The following is a 16,101-nucleotide window of genomic DNA, read 5'->3' as shown; positions in this document are numbered from 1 at the left end:
AAAATGGCGGACAGCTCCTCGGTTTTAGGCCTGGTCCACTGAAATGGTCCTGGGACACTTTGGAACTCGGACGCTTGCCTGCTAGGGCTTGGGTTCCATTCTCGAAAAGCGTCCCCTCAGCCGTGAAGATTGTATAAAAGTCTTGGGGGCCCCCGACTCCCGCAGGCTTCCGGTGGGGAGCGGCTGCCATGATTGCTCGCGGAATGACCACGACGGAGCCACGAGATGGTGGTGCTCTCATGCTGACGCCAGCTTCAGTCTGAATGATCCAGAAACAAGGTGGGGCTTTCATCGTTTGGGAAAAAAAATGTTCTAAACCAATGAAAAGTGTTATTTTTAGGTCATATGACCAAGCCTTCCATCTTTAGGAAACCAAAAGTAAAATGAACCAATGAAAAGTTTTATAAACAAGTCACATGACCTGTTATGCGGCATAGGGCTACAAAAAGCGTAGAAAATCCGTTGGCACGTGAGGCGGCGTCAGTAGTGGACCGATGTGCGAATAGGCCGAAGGCAGCACAACGGGCCGAGATCCGGATGGTACCGAGGTGGTGTCCAGCAAATTGCCGCACTGGTGTGGCCATCCTACAATGCTGCGCCGAAAGACGGCGTGTCCAGCTGAGTTGCGGTCACTGTTGCGGTACAGTGACTCGAACGCGCCGAGATGCGGATGGCACCGAGGTGGTGTCCAGCAAATTGCCGCACTGGTGTGGCCATCCTACAATGCTGCGCCGAAAGACGGCGTGTCCAGCTGAGTTGCGGTCACTGTTGCGGTACAGTGACTCGAACGCGCCGAGATGCGGATGGCACCGAGGTGGTGTCCAGCAAATTGCCGCACTGGTGTGGCCATCCTACAATGCTGCGCCGAAAGACGGCGTGTCCAGCTGAATTGCGGTCACTGTTGCGGTACAGTGACTCGAACGCGCCGAGATCCGGATGGCACCGAGGTGGTGTCCAGCAAATTGCCGCACTGGTGTGGCCATCCTACAATGCTGCGCCGAAAGACGGCGTGTCCAGCTGAGTTGCGGTCACTGTTGCGGTACAGTGACTCGAACGCGCCGAGATCCGGATGGCACCGAGGTGGTGTCCAGCAAATTGTCGCACTGGTGTGGCCATCCTACAATGCTGCGCCGAAAGACGGCGTGTCCAGCTGAGTTGCGGTCACTGTTGCGGTACAGTGAGTCGAACGCGCCGAGATCTGGATGGCACCGAGGTGGTGTCCAGCAAATTGCCGCACTGGTGTGGCCATCCTACAATGCTGCGCCGAAAGTCGGCGTGGGGTGCCCCGTTGGTTTATGAGGTGATGTCAGTAGTGGACCGATGTGTGAATAGGTCGGAACCAGCACAAGGCGCCCTGCACTGTTGAGCCTTTTTCAATGCCTGTTTTTTGTTGTTTCCCCTCCATCAAAAACAAAACAAAAATACAAGGCGCCAAGATCCGAATGGCAAGTCCTGGATGTTGAGTGCCTCAGTTGAGAGTTCTGAGCAGTGCTTGTAAGACTGTCTGAAGCTTATTTGCACCTGCTGCAGCTTCACTAGGTCCGGCGGAACGTTTTGCCTTTTCCTTTCTGCTTCTTTTCCTACAATGCGTTTCATCTGAAGACACGACCAGGTCCCTGAATGTGTGCAGGGGGACGCTATTGATTGAATGAAAATGGCGGCTTGACACAAAGCTGACTCAAGCGTTACTGTTGGTGCTATACAGACAAAAATTGGTTTTCAGTTTGTACATTCTTCAGGTTTTTTTTTTCCATCCAAGTCTGATTGAGAGTTTGTAGAAAAATGGCTTCAGATTTTCCACATACTACTCTTCAACATTCTTCCTAAATGTAACCATGTGAAACTCGAGAACGGCTGTTTCTGTTTCCTTTCAAAATGCTGCCACCAATATTTTCTGAATGGAAGACACCATCTTGTAGCATAAAGGGCCGAAAGGGGTTCTGGTCTGGCCGATGGTTGGTGGAGACATTTTGACTTTATCTTGGACCTGCCCGGCCTCGCCCAAAATGGCGCCGGTATAAATGGGACTCGTAACTCCTTGCCCGCAAATGTATATCTAGAAAATGTTATTGTAAGTGGCCCTGTCGTATTTTAATTACAAAATGTACGTCCACCGATTCCGCAACTGTTAGACACCTTTGTTCTTGTCACCTAATGGCCCGCTCGTTACGTTCTTCTACAGTGTAAATGTCTCTTCATCATATACGATTTCAGTTTGCTCCGTGGCCGGCCCACGTGGTTATAGGCCCGTATTTGTATACTGACATTTTCACAATAAAGGTTTTTAAAACAAAACACGGTAGTAGTATTTACATTTGTAAAGTTTTTACTTTTAGTGACTGTTTTCGAATCAGTAAAAGGCAAGTGAAATAAAGCAGTCCAATTACATGACGGATAAAAGGTATAATATGTAGGAACGCAGTAAAGATAAATGGTCAAGGGCAGTTGTGTTTTTCATGTCTGCAACATAAAGTGATCGATAAGAATCTGATAATCAGGCGTATCGGCGACTAAGACAGCAGGCCGAATCTCTTTTACTCAACGGCTCCGTCATGGAAAGAAGAAACGCCCTTTTTCTCGAAAAAGGAATATATTTTACTTGCAAGACAGTTGTAAATTTTCCGGGAAAGTACATTAGCCTGGAATATTATAACATATGTTTGAAAAAAAAATATTGTTCGAAAATAATAAAAAGCGTAATTTTTAGGTCATATGACCAAGCTTTTCATCATTAAATTAACAAAAGTAAAATGAACCAATGAAAAGTTTTATTAACAAGTCACATGATCTGTTATGCTTACGTTACGCGCTGCGCGCCGCGCCTCGGATCACTTCCGGGTGCGCTAACGCGGCGTGTCATAAAACGCATTACGCGACAACGTAGGTCAAGAATATAGTCTAAATGTCTCCACCAACCAGCGTTCAGAACACAACCCCTTTCAGCAGTCCAAAAAGTTCTGTTAAATGACAACAGAGGGGACAGGCAACAAGAACCATCAGTCAAAGAGGGGAGGGCAAGTTCTTCTCTTCCGGGTCATGTTGGGGCGCTACCGGAACTGATCGAATTGGTAGTCTATAGTGTTTCTGGATGTTTCAGACTAAAGCTGGCGTCAGCATGAGACCACTACCATCTCGTAGCTCCGTCGTGGCCATTCCACGAGCAATCATGGCAGCCGCTCCCCACCAGAAGCCTGCGGGAGTCGGAGGCCCCCAAGACTTTTGTAGAATCTTCACGGCTGAGGGGACGCTTTTCGAGAATGGGACCCAAGCCCTAGCAGACAAGCGTCCGAGTTCCAAGGTGTCCCAGGGCCATTTTAGTGGACCAGGCCCAAAACCGAAGAGCCGGCCGCCATTTTGAGAGTCCTGTGGCAGCCGCCTATCGCTGCACCGCAAGAGCGGGCGCATCTCAACTACATGGTGAGCGAGACGCTGTAGTCGCAAGAGCGGGCGGTAAACAGCTGAATGGCGGAAGAGGCACAGTGTAGCAAAAGCGGGCGGAATGGCAACTAAAACGATAAAGGGGCGCCCCACTACAGCTTGTCTTCAGGTCAAACGGATTGTGGGACAAGGTCCAGAATTGAAGAGTCATCAAAAGGCAAAAAGTTCCGCCGGACCCCGGGAGCCGGCCGCCTATGTCGGGGGCGATCTCAGGCTACACCAGTGCTATAAGACTTGGGGAGGGTGTCGGAGCCAAGCGTCTTCTCCGAGTCCATGGCCATCACACCGCCCCTCAGGGGCCTCCGTCAAGCTGTTTAGGAAGGTAACATATCACATTGTTTTCTAATGCAGTCAGGTCCACAAACGACACTCACTTACTTTGAGAATAGTGAAGTTGCAGTAGGTGGAAATAAGCTTCAGACAGTGTTACAAGCACTGCTCAGAACTCTTAACTATGGCACCCAACATCCAGAACTTATGCTATTTGAGAATGGTAGTGACATCGAAGCATCTCAGGGACCAAAACCATTAACGTACTTTCACGTATGAAAATCTTACTTGGGGAGGGGGCAGGAGCGAAGCGCCCCCTCCCAGTCAGCGCCACCACACCGTATGTTGAAAATCTGAAGCCATCGTTCTACAAAGTCAACCAAACTTGGATTGAAAAATCTAGAAAAATGTACAAACTGAAAACCAGTTTTGGTCTGCATAGCATCAGTAGCAACGCTTGAGTCAGCTTTGTGTCAAGCCGCCATTTTGATTCAACAAAGCACAGGCATTGAAAAAGGCTGAAATTCAGAACTCTAAACTATGGCACCCAACATCCAGGAGCTTGTCATCCGGATCTTGGAGCCTTGTGCTGTTTTCGATCTATTCACACATCGGTCCACTACTGACATCATCTTATAAACCAACGTTATGTAAATAGTTTTTTAATAAAATGGTTTACCCTGTTTCTTTGCTGGTGTGTTGTCTATATTTTTAATATTTGCATAGGGTTTGTCGTTATTTTGTGCGGGATGGGTGATGGAGCCGAGCTGTCTTGCAGCCCTCATGGTGTGGAGCTCAGTTCATCTCACTATTTTCGTATTTCTCATGAAGGGTTGTTCCTAATATTTCTATTTTAGCGAGGTCAAAAAGAGATCCAATTAGTGGCCTACTGATTTTGCTCGATTACTTTTATTTTTTTACACGATTTTTCACTATCTGCAAAGACTAAACAGAGTATTGCGACTTTGTGCTTGTTTGTAAATAGAGAATGATCCAAAGAGAACCAATTCTAAAACAGTAAATGCTTGGACAACAATCAATCAAATGGAGAGACAAGGAGGCACGACGGATTACAACGGGGGTAAAGGCCTGCGTTAACTACCCTTCAGTATCTGCAAAGAGAGAGTACTACTAAGACAAAAGAGGGGAGGGGGGGGGGTGCAGCGTTCAAAGCACATCAGCGTGCATAAATACGAAAATGTTTTTATCTATCACGTACTTGACATTTTAAAGCTTTTCATATTTGCTATCAAAAAACCAATGAAATTCACAGAAAAAACCATAGGTTATAGTGGATATATAGTTAGGAATTTGCATTTAGAAAACCTTGAAAATTCAATGAAAAAACCATTGGTTTTAGGCCATATATAGTTAGGAATTAGCATTTACAAAACCTTATTTTACTTGCATAAAACCATTGAAATTCCATATATAGTTAGAAGCGCTAACTATATATCGCGCATCCGCAATCCACTGCTGATGATGTCACATATTACATCATTCATGACATGGTCAGTGACATCACTGATGACATCACTGATGACATCTCAAATGACATCACTGATGACAACTCAAATGACATCACTGATGACATCTCAAATGACATCACTGATGACATCACTGATGACAACTCAAATGACATCACTGATGACATCTCATTTGTCATCACTGATCACATCACTTATGTGATAATACAATGAACCTCTTCAGACTCTAATATAACCTTACATACACTCAGTATAAACAGACACTCACAGACTGTCACTCATCCATGGAGTTACTCACACACCTAGTCAGTCATGCAAAGAATCAATCACACCTCCATTTCCTCAACTATAAAGTTATACACATCTTACTTATTCAAACATATAATAACACATATTTATTCTCTTATATAATCCCTGATACAAGCTCACAGTGATCGATACAGCCACTCACACATTCACTGGCTCTTATGTTCAGTTATTTATATATCTCAACTCTCACATGTATTGTGTTTTACATACGTACTTACTTGCACATGTAGCAATGAGAAATCCATTCACTCACCAACACACCCATGCATAGTCAACCGCCCATATAGCTGTTTCCACATGCACTCTTGAACTCATACTCCTAGTGAATCAACTGCTTACACATCTATGCACAGAGTCACGCACCTCCCAGCCACCCACACACACACTCAGCCTCCCATTCAAATACTTGGGCAACCAATCAATAACCCATATGGCCACTCTTATAGCTACTGATCAACACATGCAGCAGCTTACACAACAACAAACATACTGATGCACAAATTAAGACAGTTTAGTCACTAACCCATGCACTCAGTGAGACACATTTAATCACTCACTCATACAGTCAGTCATGCACCTACTAAATTCTTCATCCAGACACTTATACATCCACTCATTCTTCAATATGTGAAACATATTTAAACTTTACAGACACATACAATCACTGGATGTTGTGATCAGTGATGTCATCAGTGATGTCATTTGAGATGTCATCAGTGATGTCATCAGTGATGTCACTGACCATGTCATGAATGATGTAATATGTGACATCATCAGCAGTGGATTGCGGGTGCGCGATATATAGTTAGCGCTTCTAACTATATATGGAATTTCAATGGTTTTATGCGAGTAAAATAAGGTTTTGTAAATGCTAATTCCTAACTATATATGGCCTAAAACCAATGGTTTTTTCATTGAATTTTCAAGGTTTTCTAAATGCAAATTCCTAACTATATATCCACTATAACCTATGGTTTTTTCTGTGAATATATATATATATGTGTTTGTGTGTGTGTGTATATACATTAGCACATATAATATATATCTATATCTCTCTCTCTCTCTCTCTCTCTCTCTATATATATATATATATATATATATATATATATATATATATATATATATATATATATATTCACTGAAAAAACCATGGGTTATAGACCATATATAGTTAGGAATTAGCATTTAAAAAACCTTATTTTACTCACACAAAACCATTGAAATTCCATATATAGTTAGTTGCACTAACTATATATCGCGCACCCGCAATCCACTGCTGATGATGTCACATATTACATCATTCATGACATGGTCAGTGACATCACTGATGACATCCCTGATGACAACTCAAATGACATCACTGATGACATTATCCAATGACTGTATGTTTCTGTAAAGTTAAAATATGTCTTACATATTCAAGAATGAGTGGATGTATAAGTGTCTGGATGAAGAATTTAGTAGGTGCATGACTGACTGTATGAGTGAGTGATTAAATGTGTCTCACTGAGTGCATGGGTTAGTGACTAAACTGTCTTAATTTGTGCATCATTATGTCTGTTGTTCTGTAAACTGCTGAATGTGTTAATCAGTAGCTATATGAGTAACTATATGGGATATTCATTGGTTGCCCAAGTATTTGTATGGGAGTCTAAGTATGTGTGTGAGTGGCTGGGAGGTGTATGACTCTGTGCATAGATGTGTGAGCAGTTGATTCACTAGATGTATGGGTTCAAAAGTGCATGTGGAAACAGCTGCATGGGTGGTTGACTGTGTGCATGAGTGTATTGGTGAGTGAATGGATATCTCAGTGCAACATGTCAAAGTAAGTACATATGTAAAACACAGTACATGTGAGAGTTGACATATATAACTGTGCATAAGAGCCAGTGAATGTGTGAGTGGCTGTATGGATCATTGTGAACTTGTATCAGGGATCATGTAGGAGATTAAATATGTGTTAGGAAATGTTTGAATTAGTAAGGTGTGTATAACTGTATAGTTGAGGAAATGGAGGTGTGATTGATTCTTTGCATGACTGACAAGATGTATGAGTAACTCCATGGATGAGTGACAATCTGTGAGTGTCTTTTTACACTGATTGTATCTTCGGTTATATTAGAGTCTGAAGAGGTTCATTGTATTATCACATGAATGATATTATCAGTGATGTTGTCAGTGATGTCATTTGAGTTGTCATCAGTGATGTCATCAGTGATGTCACTGACCATGTCATGAATGATGTAATATGTGACATCATCAGCAGTGGATTGCGGGTGCGCGATATATAGTTATTGCATCTAACTAAATATGCGAATTTCAATGGTTTTGTGCGAGTAAATTAAGGTTTTGTAAATTCTAATCCCTAACTATATATGGCCTAAAACCTATGGTTTTTTCAGTGAATTTCAATGGTTTTTTAATAGCAAATATCTATAGCTCTAACATATATTCTTATTCTAATTCACAAATATATATATATATTTTTTTTTTTAAGCAAAGGACCCAGATGCATTTACAGTTTATCACTAACAATGTTCCAGGCTAATGTATTTTCACGGGAAATTAACAACTGTCCTGCAAGTAAAATATTCCTATTTCGTGAAAAAGGGCGTTTCTTTGTCCCATGAGGGAGTCGTTGAGCAAAAGAGACTCGGCCTGCTGTCTTAGTCGCTGATAGGCCTGATTATCGGATTTTTATCGATCACTTTATGTTGCAACAGTGGAAAACAAAACAGCCCTTGCCCATTTATTTTTACAGCATTCCTGCGTATTATACCCTACCCCCAAACAGTATTTTGCCTGTTACCATAGTAGTAGTTTATGGAACACTTACGTCAGCACATAGGTTAAAATTTCACCACAATATGTTGCTAATGAGTGAGCTTCAGCATTATACTTCAAATTATAAATATCATTTCTATTGATGACTGCTACCCCCACAAAAAAACAGACGTATGTACTTTTTTAATGAACTTTTATTAAAACAATAACCAGAACTATAACTAAAAGATAACACTACAATAAATAACTAGAACTATAAGTAACAAAACAATATAATAAACAACATATAATATGGAGTCCAAAATAAGTATTGTAGTTAATCTGCAAAACAAAAAGAAAATTAGTGTTTAAAATTAGATTGAAGTGACTAAATGAGATCAAACATCACAAGTCAAAGTATGCCATCCTAATATCTAATTATCCATAGTTATACAGAGATCCACCCTGTATCAGACTCATATGTACAAGTGTATATTGTAGATTATCTGCCACCGAAAACCTCTCAAGTACCTATATCCGTTACTTTTTAACTTCATTGAGTAGTCATATTGTGAGTATTTACCTTAAAGTTGTTCATTTTTTATTCATTATTGCTCTTTGAGATATTCCCTGTCTGCAAACAGAGAAGAATAGGAATATTCTGTCTCCCTTTGCAGATAGTGAAGGATAGGTAATGCGGACTTTTGTCCCCTGTTGTAATCCGTCATGCCTGTTTTTCTCCCCACTGATTGATTGATTGGCTAGACATTTATTGTTCAAGGAATAGTTCTAACAAGGTATTCTCTGTTTGCAAATAACGTGGAATAGAACATTTCTGTCTAGTCTTTGCAAGTAGTGAAGGGTGGGTAATGCGGACCTTTGTCCCCCTTTGTAATCTGTCATGCCCATCTACTCCCCACTGATTGAGAAACTAGTTCCACCCGGACCATTTATTAGAGGTACATCATCTGGCTCAACCGGAGAGTACCCCTAATAAAGAAGACATATGTAAAATACGAAGTAAAAACTGTATCCTGTTAAACAGAAACTTTACAAAGAAACACACTTGAAAAAGAAGGGAAAGAAATCGAACAAAATCAGTAGGCCACTGATGAGTTTTTGACTTCGCTAGAAATAAGAAACATGGAAGTGGTGAGAGAAGCCAAGCTTGACGTTACGGCAGCCACGAGGTAGCTAACCTCCGCCACTCCCCCACTGCTCCAAGCATGTCTGTCCCACCGCCCACCACGCCCAATAACGGTAACATGAAATAGATACAAATCAGCAGATACCTACCCCCATTCTGGAAACTCCCGAAGTGCAACAGGTCCACGGTTACGCCCATCCGGAAGATGAGGCCTCGACACGTGCAGGGCGGGGCCCGACTAGCCGCCATCAGCCGGAGAAGTCGTGGGATGGTCGGCCCGGAATGTACTGGTCTTCCCATTCTCTTCTGGCGCCCTGCAGGCCACGGGGGGGGATGTCTTGCCTCTGCCTCCGACCCCCCCCCTCTTATCGCCTGGTCCGGACATCACGGATATCAACGCCAGGTTTCGGCGTGGGGTGCGCTGGGAGGGAGAGGCGGCGCGAACGAGCCTCTCCCACCCCCCCAGGTGGGGGCCCCTCAGCTGCACCCCCAACGCTCCACTCACCCAACAAAAGGGTCGTCACGTAAGGTGCACCAGGAGAGGAGCCAAGGCCGACGGGATCTTCTTCTTTCTTCAATTATGGCTGTAACAACACTGGGGGGGGATGTCTTGCACATGCCACGACCCCCCCCTCCCCTCGTATCTCCTGGTCTGGCCCCGGCTTGGTATAAGCTCCCCGTTCGGTCCTGAAGCGGCGCCCTGCAGGCCACGGGGGGGGGGATGTCTTGCCTCTGCCTCCGACCCCCCCCTCTTATCGCCTAGTCTGGACATCACGGATATCAACGCCAGGTGTCGGCGTGGGGTGCGCTGGGAGGGAGAGGTGGTGCGAACGAGCCTCACCCACCCTCCCAGGTGGGGGCCCATCAGCTGCACCCCCAACGCTCCACTCACCCAACAAAAGGGTTCCTCCACTCTTGCGATGCAGCGGCGCTGCACTCACCCGACAGTCTTGGTTACTTTTGCGGTACAATGACGCTTTTCAGTTCAGCCTGAAAATGAGTCCTGCGTCCAGAAACGTTCTCCTCAACTTTGAAGATTCTATAAGAGCCACGGGGGCCCCCGACCCCCGATGAGAAATGACTGCCATGATCACCCACGGAACGACCAAGACGTACCTGAGGGACGTTGGCGAGCTCATGCCGGCGCCGGCCTCAGTCTTGAAATGATCAAAATCCTGCAAGACTACCAACTTGACCAGTTCCGGTGGGACACCAGTATGACCCAGTAGGAGAGATTGTTTCCTCCCACCCCACTTTCACTGATGGTTCATGTCACCAGTCCCCTCTGCTACCCTTCAACAAAAACTTTTGGACTACCGAAAGAGGTCCCGGTCCAACCACAAGTTGGTGGAGACATTTTGACTATACTTGGACCTTCCTGACCTCACCCAAAATGGCGCCGGTACAAATGAAACTCTCAACTCCTTGTTGTGCCCCGATTGCTTAGCCTTGATATCATGAGATATGTATGCAGTTTTTACCACATGAATTGATATGGGATAAGACTGATTACACGTTCGAACAATGAATTGATATTAAGTTCTAATGCATCATTGATTACTGTATTTAGCATTGAAGGTTGGAATTGTCGACACTAATGGTACTTGCTCACAATGAATTATCGATATGATTTTGTTGCACTTGTCGCACTTTTTACAATGAAATCAATGACCACTGACTCTGTTATGTTTTCCACAAATAAATACCGCCCCCCCATTTACTGTTCCAGCCTGCTCCGTGGCCGGCCCACGGGGTTGTAGGCCCGTATTTGGGCACCAACATTTTTATTAAAGGTTTTTGAAAAAGCAAACGTAGTTGTAACGCGTACATTGGTAAGTTTAGAAGAAATGGCCACTGTTTCCGATTTTCTTTTTTTTTTCTTTTTTTTTAAAAAGCAGGTGAAATGAAGCAGCTCAATTAGTTAAGGTTTAAAAAGTATAGTACGCAGAAACATTGAAAATATGAATGGTCCAGGTTTGTTGTATGTGTTTTTCATTTTTGTACAGCATAAAGCAATCGATAAAGATCCTGGTATTTAGCCTCTACTTTATATGCTACCTGTATCAGGGAAGTTGTTTTAAATGCCCCTAAGCCACCCCGAAGGAATGTCACCTGGCCCCCCTAGTACGAACGAAAACGACCCCGTACCACTGTAGGTTATCTCTCTTCCTCAAAAATGACAAAAATTACTTTCTAGGACGTTTTGGACATTGATGATTTTCATATGATCTATTTATTAAAGTAATACTCATCTCTCTGCATGAAATTAATTTTCCACATATTACACAAGTCAATCTCATATGCCCAAAGTTCCTTTGCAGATTTTGGACCGTTTCCTTTGCCTCTGACTCACTTATTGCTAAGTCATTGATGGATGTTTTTGCCGGTCGGGGGTTATCCACCAAATCTCGAAGTTGTGCTTTAGAATAATTAGGAGGGTGCCACCTCTCCATGTGCCGATGCATGGTAGGATTACCATAGCTATATTTTTTTAGGTCCCTCTCGAGAGCTTTTTTTTGCAGATGAAGCAGGTAACAAACCTGGCATTAACTTTCTTTTCATCAGAAGGAAAAGAAAAAAATTGCCAGATAAAATTCACTTTCACATGGGACGTTCTTTGCATTTCTTTCAGAAACTTTTACATCACTGTGTCATTTCTTTGTTTATCCTGGTTAAAGCAATGTCATCTAAATAGTTGTTTAAAAAGTTTTTTTTAACGTGTTTACTTTGTTGGAGCGTTGTATATATTTATAAGTTATTAAAGTGTTATAATCCTACAACTTTGTTGGAGTGCTATATATTTTTTATGTGACACATAATTGTGAAGACTTTGATGTACAAAAAGGCATCCCTGGAATCTTCCGCTTCAGGCTCGGTCCACACACCCTTACAGTGAGAATCCCCTCCCCAATCACAATACAGGATCGTTATCAGATAGTAGGAACGCGTGTGGTGTGACGGATCTCATGAGGTGGCGACCTTGATCTACTGTAACTCCTTTGAACAGGGGTGATTCTTTACAGTTGGGGCCATAAACTACATCCGCAGGTCTAGGTGATAGCCTGGGACCGGCCTGGACAATCAGACACAGAGGAAGAGGAGTGTCAGAGGGTGCGGTAGTGAATAGGGTGAAAGGGAGGTGTCGGGCGGGCACAGGGTGTGATACTCAGGGAAGAGCAGCGCAGATGGGGGGAAGTTTATGGCCCATGCATGAGAGAGAGAGCATGGGTGACCAGTGCGTGGGGGAGATGCTTGCGAGGGTGGGGAGCCATGCTGAGGATCGGCGTCGTGCAGAGAGTGGGTCTGGTCAAGGCATCTAAAATGGCTGCCGTGCACGACAAAAGTGTGGCATTGGAAAAAAAGCAAGATGGCGCAGACAATGTTTATCAATACGGATTAATTTATAACAATTATTTTTAACAATATATTTACTCGCAGTGTCAAAATGGCGATCAACACTTCCTAATTTCCTTCGAATCGAACGTTAACAGAAGTCAAGCGGCAAAAAAAAAAAAACGCTCACGCGCAACCGCTGGAAGACAAGTATCAACATATATGAGCCTCCTCAACCACCCTCAGAAAACATAGGGGGTCAGGATACGTCTCCCATACCCCCTTATACCCAATACTCACATAGTTTTTCCTCCTTCTAGTAATTTAATTAAATCGAAACACAAAATGGCGAATTCCCGTTTCGCTACTAGTTTGCGACCCGGTTCGCGAACCGGGAACCGCTTCTACCGTGAAAAATTAATTTTTTTTTATTTTCCCCACGGGACCCTTTAATAACCCCAACATCATTCCAAGGGGGTCAAGAGGGGTCTACCTTGCCCCCTTTCATTAAATTCCCCCTTCGTTTTTCTCCTCCTCTTGTCTCTCGATCCTACCGAGAGACAAGATGGTGGCCGCACCGGACTGTTTAGAATGTTGACAGACACCGGAGAGCCAATCAGCTTTGCTTTGCAAAGCTCCGTTACGCGAAAAGTACGCGATCTGGAGCGCTACCCGGGACGCTGTCACAGATATATCTGTTTTTTTAAACGTTAATTTCTTGAAATCCACTGAAGCACATATATTAAGACCCAGCAAAGGCACATCGGGCTAACAGTCCCTACAATTTTGCCAAGTTTCGTGCAAATCCATTCAGCCGTTCGAGCTAAAAGTGAGGCCAAAGGCCCTATGGAAAAATGAATGGGAAAAACGCGTTTTGGGACCCCCCTTTTTTCTCGCCCCCCCTTGACGGAACCCCCCCAAATTTTCAGCGGCTGCTCAGAAACAAAATGTGCCATTTTCCTGAAAATTTCAGCTGATTCCGTCCACAAACGCCAAAGTTATTAGACATAAAATTTTCAAAAGTTCCATAGAGAAAAAATCCTAACTATATATACCTACTGGCTATTGCCAGTAGGTAATACATACATATATATATATATATATATATATATATATATATATATATATATATATATATATATATATATATATATATATATATATATATATATATATATATATATATATATATATATATATATATATATATATATATATATATATATATATATATGTGTATCGGCTGCAGAAGGTCGACTTGGAATCACCAGTGTCTCGGCGATCACACACAGAAAGACCAACTAATCCCAAAAGATGGCAAAAGGTAATTTATTTCCAAGAGAGGTACAGCAGCGTGGCAGACGACGCGTTTCGGGCAGTTGTCCTTGTTCAGTTCAGAAGTATTACCCATAATGCCCTCTTTTTAACTGAATTTGTGTGCACCTTGTGACAAATGAAAACAAACAAAATACTAGTAGGTCGAAGTCACAATGAAAACATCTGAGGTTATTACTTGCCATTTCCTTCATACTTGTAAATACATTGTTAATATTCGTCTTAAATTAACAATCATTTTTGATATCTGCATAAATGCATGCTTATATAGATTGCCCTGAGTTTATATCTTTAAAGTGCATTCTGATTGTGCAATTGCGCATGTGCAAAATACAAATAAATACATTGCAATTTCGAAGTCAAACCACCATAAATATACACATAAATATAAAAAATTCAATAAATATGTATATTAAAAATCTCTCCAAATCAATTCTTGGTTAAAATGTAATCATGTGCATACTTAAAAATCACTATATATATATATTATTTCATTAGATTTCATCATTGTGGTAGTACCATTACTAATGTGCAATGCAATGATAATGTAAACCTCACTCTCAAATGTGCAACATAGCGCAAACAATTATTAAAGTGCTTTCCAGAACTCAGTCTATATTTATAGCCCAAGCATTCCAATTTCATTTATTTACAAAATACCCAACATTTGGGACATCTAATTTTGATGGCAACCCCTTCTACAATGACTAATGTGACCTACATAGAGTGTATGTATGACGCGCGCAGCGGGAGGGCCGATTGAGTGCCGAAGGCGCACCAAAGGTAAGCCCGTCCGCGCCCGTCCGCGCCTGGACAGCACCCAGTGCCAGGACCCCTGGCCCCCGCAGACCCCAGCCCACCCGCCGGACGTACGACGCCGCCACCCTCAACGCACTCAACATCGGCCGAATCCCGGGATGCTACCGAGCCACCCCGAGACGAACCCACGGACCCTTCAGCTGCCACGCCTGCAAGTTCACCTGCATCCGGACCTGCCCCGCACCAGCACCCGCCAAGCCGAACACCAGCAGCAACCACCTCAAGTGCATCCTACTCAACACCCGCTCCGTCCATAGACACGCCATCGAACTCTGGAACCTCCTCGACATCACAGCTCCTGACGTCGCCTTCCTCACGGAAACCTGGATGAACGACTCCTCAGCGCCCGACATCGCCATCGCCATCCCAGAGGGCTACAAGATCACCCGAAGAGACCGCGGCAACCAGACTGGAGGATGCATGGCCATCATCTACAGAGACACCATCCGCATCGCGACCAACACCGATGACACCCTGACAACCGCCGAACACCTGCACTTCCAGATCCACACGGACCCCAAAACCACCCTCAGAGGCACAGTCATCTACCGACCCCCGGGACCACGCACACAATTCAGCGAAGACATCGCCGACTTCATCAGCCCGCACGCCCTCCCCTCCGCTGACTTCATCCTCCTGGGGGACATCAACTTCCACCTGGAGAACAACAACGACCGCAACACCACCACCCTGCTTGACAACCTCGCTATCCTAGGACTCAAGCAGCTGGTGACCACCCCCACCCACCTCGCTGGACACACACTCGACGCTGTCTTCTCATCCAGCAAGGACATCGTCTTCAGCCACGCCACCGGACTCCACTGGACGGACCACAGCTGCGTCCACTTCACCTTCAGAAGATCCACGATCCACCACCACCAGCAACAGGTTGCTCGAAGAAACTGGAACAAGATCACAGCAGACCAGCTCGCCGCTTCCCTGAGCCAGCACCCTCCCGCCAGCTCAGCGAACCCCAGCCAGGGGCCGCTGACAACCTCACAAAGTGGATCAGCAACTGTGCAGACGACCTCGCCCCACTGAGGACCCCGCCTAGCAGACCCGGCAGCAAGAAGGCCCCATGGTTCACCGACGAACTCAAGAGCTCCAAGAAGAACTGCCGAGCCCTTGAGAAAGCCTGGAGAAGGGAGCCAACACCGGACAACATGCCCACCCTCAAGCTCGCCACCCGGAAGCACCATC

Source organism: Lissotriton vulgaris, chromosome 3_1 (assembly GCF_964263255.1).
Source record: "Lissotriton vulgaris chromosome 3_1, aLisVul1.2, whole genome shotgun sequence".
Lineage (NCBI taxonomy): Eukaryota > Metazoa > Chordata > Amphibia > Caudata > Salamandridae > Lissotriton > Lissotriton vulgaris.
The sequence above is the reverse complement of the archived record's forward strand: the minus strand, read 5'-3'. Positions refer to the sequence as shown.